This window comes from Numida meleagris, chromosome Z (genome assembly GCF_002078875.1).
Source record: "Numida meleagris isolate 19003 breed g44 Domestic line chromosome Z, NumMel1.0, whole genome shotgun sequence".
NCBI classification, from domain to species: domain Eukaryota; kingdom Metazoa; phylum Chordata; class Aves; order Galliformes; family Numididae; genus Numida; species Numida meleagris.
Window position 1 is genome coordinate 52,224,800 of NC_034438.1, and position 13,291 is coordinate 52,238,090.

At 45.0% G+C, this 13,291-nt stretch overlaps 1 long non-coding RNA gene across 1 annotated transcript; it reads left to right on the forward strand.

Moving 5' to 3' along the window:
• Positions 46–13,059, forward strand: LOC110389970. The gene is made up of 3 exons (XR_002433476.1): positions 46–376; positions 1,400–1,636; positions 12,333–13,059. It is a non-coding gene; the product is annotated as an uncharacterized LOC110389970 (long non-coding RNA).

Sequence of the window (13,291 nt, forward strand, 5' to 3'; positions counted from 1 at the left end):
GGGATACCGGCCCCTCTTCCCCTCCCCTCGCGGCGAAATGAGAACAAAAATTGAAAAATAATTTAAAAAAAACGGTGGGGGGGATGTTTAAAATTAAAAGGCTCGGCCCGGAGTTTAAAACAAAGAGGCGGAAATAGCCGAGCGCGGCCCGAGAGGAGCCGAGTGGGGGCACCGCGCTCAGGGCGCATGCGCCGGGCTCGGGGCTCGCGGCTCGCGGCTCGCTGCTCCCTCCCCCGAGGAGCGGCCGGCTCACGCGCGTGCGTGCCGGGAGGCCTGGGGGCTGCGGGGGCCTCGTGCCGGGAGGCGGTTGCTGGGCGGGGCGTGCTGTCCTGTACCCTCGGTATCGCCGATCCGGGGTGCTCCGGGACGTGCGAGGGTGAGGGTTTTGCATCGTGGGGTGTGCAGAATGCGTGGAATGGGGAGAGAACGGGAAAGGGAAATGTGTAAGAAGATGAGGTAAAGACAATTCACGAGGTGAAGCCAAAGCTGTGCACGAGCAGAGTGAAGAAGGAATTATCGCAGTATCCCATGCGCAGGCAGGTGTTCACCCGTGTCCAGGGCAGCAGGGCCCAGCTTGCCCAGCAATGTCATGGGACAGCAAATGCCATTGCTCTAAATGTCCGCCTCTCGCCTTCTTATCATTCCCTCAGTTCACTGACTCCCCCAGCACAGTCCATCGGATGTCCGCTGAGCCCTTCCTGTCCATGGCTTACCCTCTCTGTTAGCTGGGCGCTCAGGGCAGGAAGGTGGTGTGCTGTGTTACCTGATGCCAAATTCAGCTCAGGTGGTGTCACTGCTGCACTCACTGCTCCTTGAGCGGCTCATCCTGTGTTCCTGCTATAGAGCTTCCTATAATGTGCAACTTAGACCATGGGTTAGAACAATTTAAAGGCATATCCATCACAATCTGATATGGGTAGAAGGTGTAACATTTCAGTGAACTCCTCCTCTCGCTTTTGCTCCAGCTGTCAGGTTGGCCATACTCTTCAGAGGTGTACCTGCTCTGCCATAGGTTTATCCTTGAGCTACACTCCCTTCAGAGAACTACCAGCTGTGTCATGGACTTTTCCACAGCCACAGATCTTCAAGGTCTACCTACTCAGGTGCAGACTTGCTAATGGGCTACAGCTTCTTCAGAGTTGTACCTGCTGCAGCATGGACTTATCCAAAGCTGCTGTTGCTTCGAGGTGTACCTGCTCTGGCACATCTTAACTGGCCACAGTCTCTTATGATACCTGCTGTGTTGTGGTCTCATCCCCAGCCACAGATGCTTCAAGGTATTCTGGTATGGCCTTATCTGCAAACATGGATGCTGCGAGGTGTACCTGCTGCCGCACAGACTTTTTCATGGCCACAAATGCTCTGGGGTGTACATTCTCTCATGTGGACTCATCCACAGGTCACAGACTCACTAGCTCAAGTTCCGTCTGGAGTTCCAGCCTGCCCAGTACAGTAGTGCAGCAGGAACAGCAGCAATGCTCTGGCTCTCTACCAGCCCAGGCACGTGGCCATGGCTGTTACCAAAATGATCCCAGGCACAGCAAAGCAACATGCTGAGAAGTACAGCAAAGGAATAGAGAAAAAGGCAGAAATAAAAGCAGCCAGTAACAAGCTCTGAACTCTTACATACAGTAAGGTAAGCAAATCCCATGTCAAGCACAGGAGCCTACCAATTTGCAGCTAAACAGCCATAACATCTATAAATTTGGTCTAGCACACTCTCCATGCTCCAGTCATATCTTGTCACCTCCAACCCTTTGTGGCACACAATGAGCCCAAAAAGCACTGTTGTGCTTAACAGCAAGCAGCCAAGCCCTGCACAGCCACTCGCTCACTCTACCCAGGTGGGATGGTGGAGAAAAATGAAAAGATTAAAGTGTAAGAACTCCTGGGTTGAGATAAGGATAGTTTACTGCACAAAGCCAAAGCCACAAGAGCAAGCAAAGCAAAAAAACGGATTTGTTCGCTACTTCCCATTGGCAGGCAGGTGTTCAGCCACTTCCAGGACAGCAGGGCTCATCATACATAGTGGTTTCTTGGGAAGACAAATGCCATCACTCCAAATGTGGCCCCATCTTCCTCCTTTACTCCATACATCATACATCATGTGGTGGGGGACATCATTTGGCCATCATAGATCATCTGTCCTGGCTCTGTCACCTCTCAGCTCCTTCTGCAGCCCCAGCTCCTCGCTGGCAGGGCAGTGTAAGCAGAGAAGTCCTTGTCCCAATGTAATTGAAAATCTCGTATGTTATCACTGCTATTTTCATCAAAAAACCAAAACACAGCACCATACTGGCATCTCAAAATTAACTCCATCCCAGCCAAAACCATGGCAGGACAGAAACTTTAGTAATGGACTATAAGAGTGTTTGTAAAATTATAAACTGCATTCCTGCTTATTTATTTATGTATTTGTTTATTTTTGATACCATTTCCAGAGCCAAACTCTGCAGATTTGGAAAACCACTATGTCAGAATCAATAGATTTTGGTTTTCTTCTGCTAGAGGTGTCTTTTAGAAGATGAAACCTGAAGCAAGGTGACATGGCCGTGTCTACTCAAGCAGTTAATTTTCTTTAAAATGCCCCTTGTTACAAGGGAGTTGTGACCCTGAGAGAGCTGAGGCACCAATTTGCTCTCTTTTCAACCTTTTTCCTGTAATGTCAGTTCTAATGCTTTTGGCAATGCTATTGAAGAGTATGCTAGTCCATCCATATCTGCTTATAAAAGCAGCCAGTAACGAGCACATTTAACATGACAGTCCCCAAGAGAGTAATGGAGCAAGTCTACCCATGCCATTTCTGAACACATGAAGGAGAAGAACATGTCTTACCACTGGTAAATCGCAGTGGACCAACTCAGCTACCATCTATAATGAAATAACTGTTTTTGCAAATGTGGGGAAAGTTGTAGATGTCAGATAGTTTGACTCTAGCAAGGCTTTTGATACAGTCTCCCACAATATTCTGGCCCCATAGTAGGACAGTAGTGCCCAGAGGGGTGAACTACTGAGTGGGTGAAATGTTGGCTGCGCTGTTGGTCTGAAAGGGTACTGGCTAATAGGTAGTACCCTGTTTGATGGCTGGTGACATGTGAAGTTCTTCAGAGGTTTTCTGGGAACTGTTTAATACTTTTGTCAATGACTTGGACAAGTAAAAGTAATGTACATTATCAAGTCTGTGGACAGCACCAAACTGGTTGTGTAGTCAATATGCTGGATGACAGGGCTGTTGTTAGGAGGGACCTAGACAGGCAGTAGGAATAAAATTCAACACAACAAAGTCCTGCACCTGGAGCAGACTGCATGCACTAGACAAGGCTGAAGTCTGACTGATTAGCAGGAAAGCAAGAATGTTGAAAATGCCTTTTGGGTTCTGGGAGACAGGAGACTAAATGTGAGCCACAAATATGTCCTGGCAGTGATGAGAAGCAATATATCTTGGGATATATAATCACAGAATCATAGATTGCTTAGGTTGGAAAAGACCTTAAAGATCATCATGTCCAACTGCAACCTAACCATACTACCCTAACTCTAACAGCCCTGCTAGTATATTAGCAGCTCAGTACTCTGGAGGTTGCAATTGCTTCTTTTTACTTAGCATTTGTTAGTCTAGCACAGAACATCCACTTTTGAGTGCATCAGTGTGAGAAAGTTATTGATAAACTTGAGCAAGCCCATGAGAGGCCACCAACACAGGAGAGGGTGTGAAGAACCTGTCCTGCCAGGAGAAGCTGAGGGAACCAGACTAGTTCTGCCTTGAGAAGAGATAGCTTCAGTTAGACCTGCTATTGCAGGTCTAACATTGATGAGGAAGTTACATACAAAAAGCAGGGTATAATCTCTAGTGAGGTAAACAGCAGGAGAATGAGAGACAGTGGTCATAAAGTGAATCAGTGGAGATTCTGATGGGACAAAAGGGGAAAAAGGTCTCTCTGAGGACAGTTTAACTTTTGAAGAGGTTTCCCAGATAAACTTGTGTCTCTTAGAAGGCTTTTGAGACAAAGCTGGGCACAGCCCTACTTTAAGAAAGAAGTTTTACCTCTGGGTGTACTTCTCCACCTGAATATTTCTATAATTCTCATTTTAATTGTCAAGCAGAGAAGTCAAAATTGTCTAGGCAAATTCAGATTAACAGAAATAAAAGAGAAAAAAAAAAGAGTACTTAAATTGGCCAAGTCATCCTGGGAAGACAGCAACTTTCTCAATCTGCCCAAGAGCAAAATTGTATCTTAGATGATGTGTGAATTCATTGACTTAGGTGACTAAACTTTGTTAATAAACTGTTGACTACTTTTTCCATACTTCACCCTTCACCTTAGCTGATATACATTTTGTATATGTGTATACAAATATATATAATCTCGTATTTTGACATCTCTTTTACACCTTTTCCTCTTACATTATCAGTTTTCTTCTTCACAGCCTTCACTGAATATGTGTATCAAGAGTATAAAAACATTCCCTCACCACCAACTTTTGCAAAGCTGGCATGCCTTTAGTTTAAAGCTTCCATTCTTGAAGATGCAAGATGCAAGAAAATTGAAATGTATTTTACAGACTTGTAGGAGGTCATATAGCTTTAGGGAAATGCTTAGAAAATCTGAATGTGCTTCAAGTATTTTAACAACACCAGAATTATACACATGCTGTTGTAGCATTAAGTCGGTCATGATATTTTGGAAATACCATCATGATTTTTAAAAACCTTCAGGAGCCATCACCAGCATTTCTCACTGAATTTATAGTGTTTTCAGGTCCATAAGCCTCCATTTTCCCACTGACATCTGTTAACAATAAAGAGAAGGTGCACAGCATTTTATGACAGAATCACAGACTGGCTGAGGATGGAAGGGACCTCTGGAAATGACACTCACCAGCCTCTCTGCTCAAAGAGAGCCAATTAGAGCAAGATGTATTAGTTCCTCTATTTATTACAAGATCAAACACTGCCATTCTGACAGTGCAGATTTCTGTGTGAATATCCTAATGACTGCATGTCAGCATTATAGTTTCATTCTTGCTCAAGAACCACTGGGAACCGTGTTCTGAACTTCACCTTTACCATGAGTAAGTTCTGGCTTCTGAGATGAAATCTATTAATCTTCTCACTAAAAATCAAAGATTTAGTGGGTCAGTACAGGAAAACAAGCAGAGGAAGCAGAAAACCAACATGGCCTGGCAAGAACTTGCAGGTCAAACTGAGGGGTAAGAAGGACATGTACAGACAGAGAAAACATGGACATTTCACCTGGGAAGAATACAGGGATGCTGTCTGGACATGCAGAGATGGGATCAGGAAAGCCAAGACTGCACTCAGAAAGGGATGTAAAAAATGACAATGAAGGACAGGCCAAAGAGAGTGTACACCCTCTGATACAAGCAAAGAAAGAACTGGATACAACAGACATGGAAAAGGCTGAGGTACTCAGCAGGTTCTTTGCCTCAGTCTTCACTGACAGCCAGGCTTCTTGTGTCTCTCACACTCCTGAATCTCACATCCCTGAACCTCTCGGTGAGAGCTAGGGAAGCAAAATCCCTCCCACTGTAACAGCAGAGCAAAGCTGAAACCACCTCATAAGACTGAATGTGTACAAGTCTATGAGGACAGATGACATGCAACCCAGGGTTCTGAAGGTAATGACTGATGTGGTTACCAAGCAACTATCCATCACATTTGAAAAGTTGTGTCTGTAAGGTGAGATCTCCAGTGAATGAAAAAAGGGAAACATCACATCATTCAAGAAGGAGAGAAAGGAAAACCCAAGGAACTTCAGGCTGATGAGCCTCACATCTGTGCCTAGGAAGATCATGCCAGTGTAGCTTCACCATGGGCAGATCATGCCTCACCAATCTAGTGGCCTTCTATGGCGTGTGAGTGACAGCATCAGTGGACAATGGAAGGACAACTTATGTCATCCACCTGGACTTGTGCAAGGGCTTTGACTTGGTCCTGCACCACATCCTTATCTCTCAATTTGAGAGATATAGATTTGAAAGCTGGACTATTTGGTGGATAAAGAACTGGCTGGAAGGTTGCAGCCAGGGGGTTGTGTTAAATGGCTCTATGTCCAGGTGGAAGCTGGTCATGAGTGGTGGACCATAGGACTCCGTCTTGGAACTGGTACTCTTTAACATCTTTATTAAGAACATAGATGATGGGATTGAGTGTACCCTCAGCAAGCTTTCTGATGACATCAAGCTGAGTGGTGCAGCTGATATGACAGAAGGAAGGGATGTCATCCAAAGAGACCTGAACAAGCTCGAAAGGTTGACCCACATGAACCTAATGAGGCTCAACAAGGCCAAGTGCAAGGTGTTGCACTTGGATTAGGGAAATCCCAGATATGTGTACATACTGGGAGAAGAACCCCTTGAGAGCAGCTCTGCGGAGAAGGATATAGGGGTCCCGGTGGGTGAAAGACTTGAGATGAGCCAGCAGTGTGCTCTTGCAGCCTGGAAGGCCAAATGTATCTGGGCTTCATCAGGAGTGGCCAGCAGGTTCTTCTCAGTGACATCCAGTGACAGGACAAGGGGAAATGAGTGCAAGCTGAAGGAGGTTCCATATAAATATAAGAAAAAACTTCTTCACAGGAACAGTAACGGCACACTGGAACAGGCTGCCCCGAGAGGCTGTGGGGTCTCCTTCTCTGGAGACATTCAAAACCCACCTGGACGCATTCCTGTGTGACCTACTCTAGGTGTTCGTGCTCCGGCAGGGGGATTGGACTAGATGATCTTTTGATGTCCCTTCCAATCCCTGACATTCTGTGACTCTGTGATTGTTCCCCTCTGCTCTGCCCTTTGAGGCCCCATCTGGAGTACTGCAATCTGGCCTGGGACACTCCGCACAAGAAAGATGTGGAGCTGTTGAAATGAGGCCACAAAGATCATCAGAGGGCTGGAGTACCCCTCCTGTGAAGACAGGCTGAGAGAGCTGGGCTTGTTCAGCCTGCAGAAAACAGGGCTTCCAGGGAGACTTTATTGCAGCCTTCTGATATTTAAAGGAATAGAATTAGAATTAGCTAGGTTGGAAAAGACCTACAAGGTCATCCAGTCCAACCATCCACCTACCACCAATAACCCCACTAAACCAGGTCTCTCAACGCTATATCTAAACGTTTCTTGAACACCTCCAGGGACGGTGACTCCACCACCTCCCTGGGCAGCCCACTCCAGCGCCTGACCACTCTTTCAGAAAAGTAGTGTTTCCTAATGTCCAGCCTAAATCTCCCCTGGCACAGCTTGAGGCCATTCCCCCTCATCCTGTCACCAGTTACAAGAGAGAAGAGGCTGACCCCCAGCTCACTACAACCTCCCTTCAGGTAGTTAGTTATACAGAGCGATAAGGTCTCCCCTGAGCCTCCTCTTCTCCAGACTGAACAATCCCAGCTCCCTCAGCCGTTTCTCATAAGGCCTGTGCTCCAGACTCCTCACCAGCTTCGTCGCCCTCCTCTGAACACACTCCAGGGCCTCAATGTCTTTCTTGCAGTGAGGGGCCCAAAACTGGACACAGTACTCAAGGTGCAGCCTCACCAGGGCTGAGTACAGAGGGAGAATGACTTCCCTACTCCTACTGGCAACACTATTTCTGATACAAGCCAGGATGCCATTGGCTTTCTTGGCCACCTGGGCACACTGCTGGCTCATGCTCAGCTGAGCATCGACCAACACCCCCAGGTCCGTTTCCTCCACACAACCTTCCAGCCACTCTGCCCCAAGCCTGTAGCATTGCCTGGGGTTGTTGTGGCCAAAGTGCAGGACCCGGCACTTGGTCTTGTTGAACCTCATCCCATTGGCTTCAGCCCAGAGATCCAGCCTGTCCAGATCTCTCTGTAGAGCTGTGCTACCCCCAGGCAGATCGACACTTCCTGCCAGCTTGGTGTTGTCTGCAAACTTACTGAGGGTGCTCTCAATGCCCTCATCCAGGTCAAAGAAGATTATAAACAGGACAGAAGTCAAGGCAAATAGAGATAGGACAAGCAAGAATGGTTTTAAACTAAAAGAGAGGAGATTTAGATTATGTGTTAGGAGGAATTTCTTTACTCAGAGAGTGGTGACACACTGGAACAGGTTGCCCAGAGAGGTTGTGCATGTCACATCCCTGCAGGCACTCAAGGCCAGGTTGGATGGGGCCCTGAGTAACTTGTCTAGTGCTTGATCTCGCAGTTGGCAACCCTGCCCATGGCAGAGGTGTTGGAACTACGTAATCTTTGAGGTCCCTTCCAGCCCAAGCCATTCTATGATTTTATGACACTATTTAAAGAGGGAGATATGGTTTAGCATTCTCCATGGACACAGCATCAAAGGAGACAGGGCTATGAATGGGGGAAACTGACTAAACAGTATTTGTTGTTTCATCAATGGAACAGCTGACGCAGAATGAAAGGGTATCCAGTGCATACCACTTCATGCAGCTCCAGCTGGCTCAGGCCGAAGTGATGTTTGCTAAGTGGCCTTTCTAGTGCCACCATTAACTCTCCTCATGTGCTTTGCCAGGAACGTGAGCCTTAGAAGCGTACTTCCTCCCCCAGATATTTGCTGACAGCAAAGGAGGATGAGATAGGACAACCTTTCCTGTGAAAGTTTTTGTGATCACCAAAGGATATGATCTACAATATCTGCACCATGTAAGCTTTTCTAGGCATGCAGATTTCTTTCTTTCACAACTTTTCCAGGAACCTGCCTCAATAGGCCTTACTTTCTTTTCAGGAGTCTAGCCATTTCTTTTCAAGACATGTAGACAACTTGCCTTTCTTCAGAAAAGCATCTTATCAAAATCTGCTTTCACCATACAGATGCTTTACTATAACTAATGTACAAACCCAGAGATTCTGTTTGTTAAAACAGATCCAACTTGGGACCCATGCTGTCCCAGAAACATGACAGTAAACAAGGAAGTCTACCATACAAATCTTGTGCTGGGGAGCAGTAAATCAGGGAACTTGAAGGTTTGCTTCTCCAGAAATTCAGACATGTTCTGAAATATTAATTAATACTTTGTTATATATTTAATTTAAATGTAATCCATGCCTGTTTTAACTCTGTAACTGTTACATAACCTGTTGCATGTGCAGAACAGTAGGATGCTTCTTTCAGTAATCTTCAATCTTTATGTTTTTTTTTATGAGTTGAAACCTTTTTCCCTATTGTCACTGCTGTAGAATTGACAAGGCATGTTGTCACAGCCTCTAGCTGAATAGTTTTATCCCTGTCTGACCTGCAGCATTTTTGATGATTGAAGGATACCACAAAGCCGCAACAGATTTAAACCCAAGAGATATGTATTTAACTGTACTGTCAGCCATTCCAACCCACCTGAGCTCTGCAGTCCTCTCTGTTGTTTGGCTTTGAAATCCCTCCACTTCCCATTGTAGAACAGATCCTGGTTTTCTCTCAATTGTCAAATTCAAATAAGTCAGGTTCATTAAGCCCTCTAGCCAAATGCATTCAGCTGCAGAAGACAAACTGACTCAGTATTCATTTGAAAAGGATGAAATACATGATTTTAACCAACCACTTGACAGATTTGTAGGTTTGCAAGGATTCCCACTAGTAAGTGAGAGATTAAGACTAATGGCAGAGCATGTCAGCAACCATTAACTAGCAACTAGAAGCTTCTGATTATGTATCCTTCCTCACCAACTGACCTCAGAATGCGTCAAAAGTGAGCATTAGATTGAAGAAAGGAATTAGGAAGGGATAGCTGGTTGTGAAGGGATTGTACCAGGAAAGCCAAGGCACAGATGGAACTGAACTTGGCAAGGCATGCAAAGAATAAAAAGAAGGGATTCTACAGGTACTTTTGTCAGAAGAGACAGGCTAAGGAATATGTACTCCCTCTGATAACTGAGAAGGGAGGACTGGCTACAATAGACATGGAAAACGCTGAAGTACTCAGTGAGTTCTTTGCCTCAGTCTTCAGTGACAATCAGGCCTCCCATACCTCTCATGTCCCTGAACCTCTAGGAAGGGGCTAGTGGAGCAAAATGGCTCCTACACAGAGCAAGTGTGAGGCCATCCAATGAAACTGAACGTGTAGAAGTGTAAGGGGTTCAATGACATGCATCCCAGGACTCCAAAGGAACTAGTTGATATAGTTGCCAAACCATTCTCCATGATATTCAAAAAGTCATGGCTGTCTATTGAAGACTCCCATGACTGGAAAAAGGGAAACTTCACTCTCAGTTTTAAGAAAGGGAGAAAATAAGACTCAGGAAACTACAGGCTGGTGAGCCTCACATCTGTGCCAGGAAAGATCATGGAACAGATCCTCCTGGAAGTGATGTTAAGAGATGTTAAACATTTCTTGAATACCTCCAAGGACTGTGACTCCACCACCTCCCTGGACAGCCTGTTCCAGTGCTTGACCACTCTCTCAAAGAAGAAGTATTTCCTGGCATCCAACCTGAATCTTCCCTGAGAAACCAATGAGGTTCAACAGGGCCAAGTGTAAGGTGCTGCACTTGGGCTGGGGCAATCCCAGATATGTGTACAGACTGGGAGAGGAATTCCTTGAGAGAAGCCCTGTGGAGAAGGACTTGGGGGTCCTGATGGTTGAAAAGCTGAACTTCAGCCAGCAGTGCATACTTGCAGCCTGGAAGGCCAGTAGCATCCTCAGCTGCATCAAAATAGAGGTGACTAGCAGGGAGAGGGAGGGGATCGTCCCCCTCTGCTCTGCCCTTTGAGGCCCCATCTGGAGTACTACATCAGCACCTTGGGCCCCCAGCACCAAACATAATATGGAGCTTTTGGAGTGGGTCCAGAGGAGGGCCACAAAGAAGACCAGAGGTCAGGGAAACATTATTACATCCTTTCAGTACTTTAAGGGAGCTAATAAAGAAGAGAAGAGATTGACTTTTTACATGGGTAGATACTGGCAGGACAAATGGCAATGTTTTTAAACAAAAACAGGTGAGATTTGAATTAGATATTAAAAGAAAATTCTTTGCTCAGAGGGTGGTGAAAAACTATGCTGAGAAATGCTGTGGATGCCCCATCCCTGGAGGTGTTCATGGACAGGTTGTATGGGGCCCTGGGCAGCCTGATCTGGTGGGTGGCAGCCCTGCCCCCTTCCAGGAGATTGGAACTGGATGATCTTTTAGGTCTCTTCCAACCCAAGCCATTCTATGATTTTATCATTCTATGAAACATGACAGAATGTTAGCTATTCATTTTCATCAACCAAAGCACACTTTGTACAAGTTCTTTTTGGCTCACCTCTCTTCAGGTTCCTGACTTCTTTTTCCAGCAGGCTGCTTCAAGACCAGTGCATAAACCTAACAGGCTTAGAAACCATGCTAAACAAGTGGATGCAGCTCTGCATTGGCTGTGTATTCACCCTGCTGAAATTTATCTTTGTTTTTGTTGTCCCATACATAGCTTCAAACATCCACATGTGTTTCAAATCACAGTACTGGATATAGGCCAGTGTGCAATTCATGGTCAACCTCCTACTCCAACTTTTTCTATGATCAGTTTTCACTGTGGTTTCTTCAAGCAGAAATATCTTGGATATTGGCTAAAACTGCTGAGAAAAACCAGCCTAGTACAGAGCTCCACTGATTTCCATTTTTCATTCCTTTTTTTTTTTTCTGTCTGGGATAAAATGTGCCTATCAGCAGACAGATCGTATTTTTAAAATTACCCAGGAAAAGAAGGAGGTTGCTTTGTCTTCAGTTCAAATATATTGTCTGGATATATTTTTAAGATTTTTTTTTCCACTGTAGACACATTGTGATTGAAAAAAATACTCCTCTACACAAAGCGTACCATGTAAGCTGTATGTTTACACTAAGAGTACTTACAGTTTTATATTTGATTATTTATCTTAGTTAGCTATAGTTGTCAGTCATCTCTTATTCACTGATGACCAGCATTTCTATCTTGCCTGAAATTTCAGGCATCAGTTCTTAAAAGAATTGTCTAAAGAGGATAGAGTGACGAGAGGCACACTCATATAACTAGTTCTCCCCTTTAGGATACTCATTTGACTGAATGGAGTATCAGGGATCTTGCTCACGTCTCTCTTTGGAGATCAAGCAGAGTGCAAGCAGGCATGCAGTGTATTATATGTTTCACTAGAGTTATGTACAGCATGTGCTCAGATAGCACTCCAGCTGGAATGCACTACCATTAGTGGAGGACAAAGCAGTACATCACTCCTAATATCATCTGGAAATCTCCCAAGTGATTAAATACATTCCTTCTTTGGACAACAAAGATCCCTCAGTTAAATAAGAAGACAAGAAAAAGGGAGGGGGAGGGGGAGAACGGGCCCACACAGGTGACCCATGTGGAAATGTTGATCCTGCCTATTTGAATTTCAGGCTGGACCTCTCCTCAGTAGCCCTGATGAACTCCTGCAGCTATCTGTGAAGCAAACGAGTGTCTGGGCTGTATGAAGCATGGGAAACGGGCTCCAGGCTGTTACCTTTGTCACTGAGAAGAGCCCACGGTCCTGAACTGTGGTGGAACTCGGATGCAGTGGGGTCAACAGCAGGGTAATATCAGACCCAAGGAAAGGACACTCTAAGGCCTACAGTTTCTGATAAGCAACATTTCATCTTTGGGGTGGAGATACCATGTTATACTCGTGCAAAAAGTAAACCTCATTTCACTGTCTGTGAGTCGGTGATTTGGGTTTTCCACATTGTTGGTTCTATTGATCAAATGTCATACTTGAAGAAAGAAATGTGAGGAAGAGCACAGAAATAAACAGGTCTGGAAAATATGACCTAAGATGACTAGGGGAGAATGGAATTAGTCTAAATGCAGTTGAAGGAGACACATCAAAAATAGCTGAAAGTTTTGAGATGGTTGAGTGAATATTTTTCCAGTGTCCAACTATGAAGATGCAGAGAAGGTGTATAGTCTCTTGGATGGCCAAGAAGAGGCTAAGCAAGCATCTACCAGAGGCTCACAACAAATATGTCCATAAATCCAGCTGATCTTACCTTGAAAGCTACATGGGAAAAACAAACAAAAAAGCAAACAAGCAAAAAAAAACCCACATAACAAACAAAAAAGCAAGCAAGCAACCAAGAGATAAATGAACAACCAAAAAATCTAGAAGGCTTCCTTGTAGTTTGTTTGACTTATTTTTACTTCTGGGAATCTACCTTCCAGCATATCCTCTAAAATTGTCCTGATTAAAAAGGGCCATCATCAAGACTTCACCTTAAGTGAACTTCATATACGCACTCATTACTGCTATGTAGATTTCAAATACAGATACTGTTTTGCAATCATAGCATGCACTTCTAGGATTAAAGTATTTTCAGTGAAC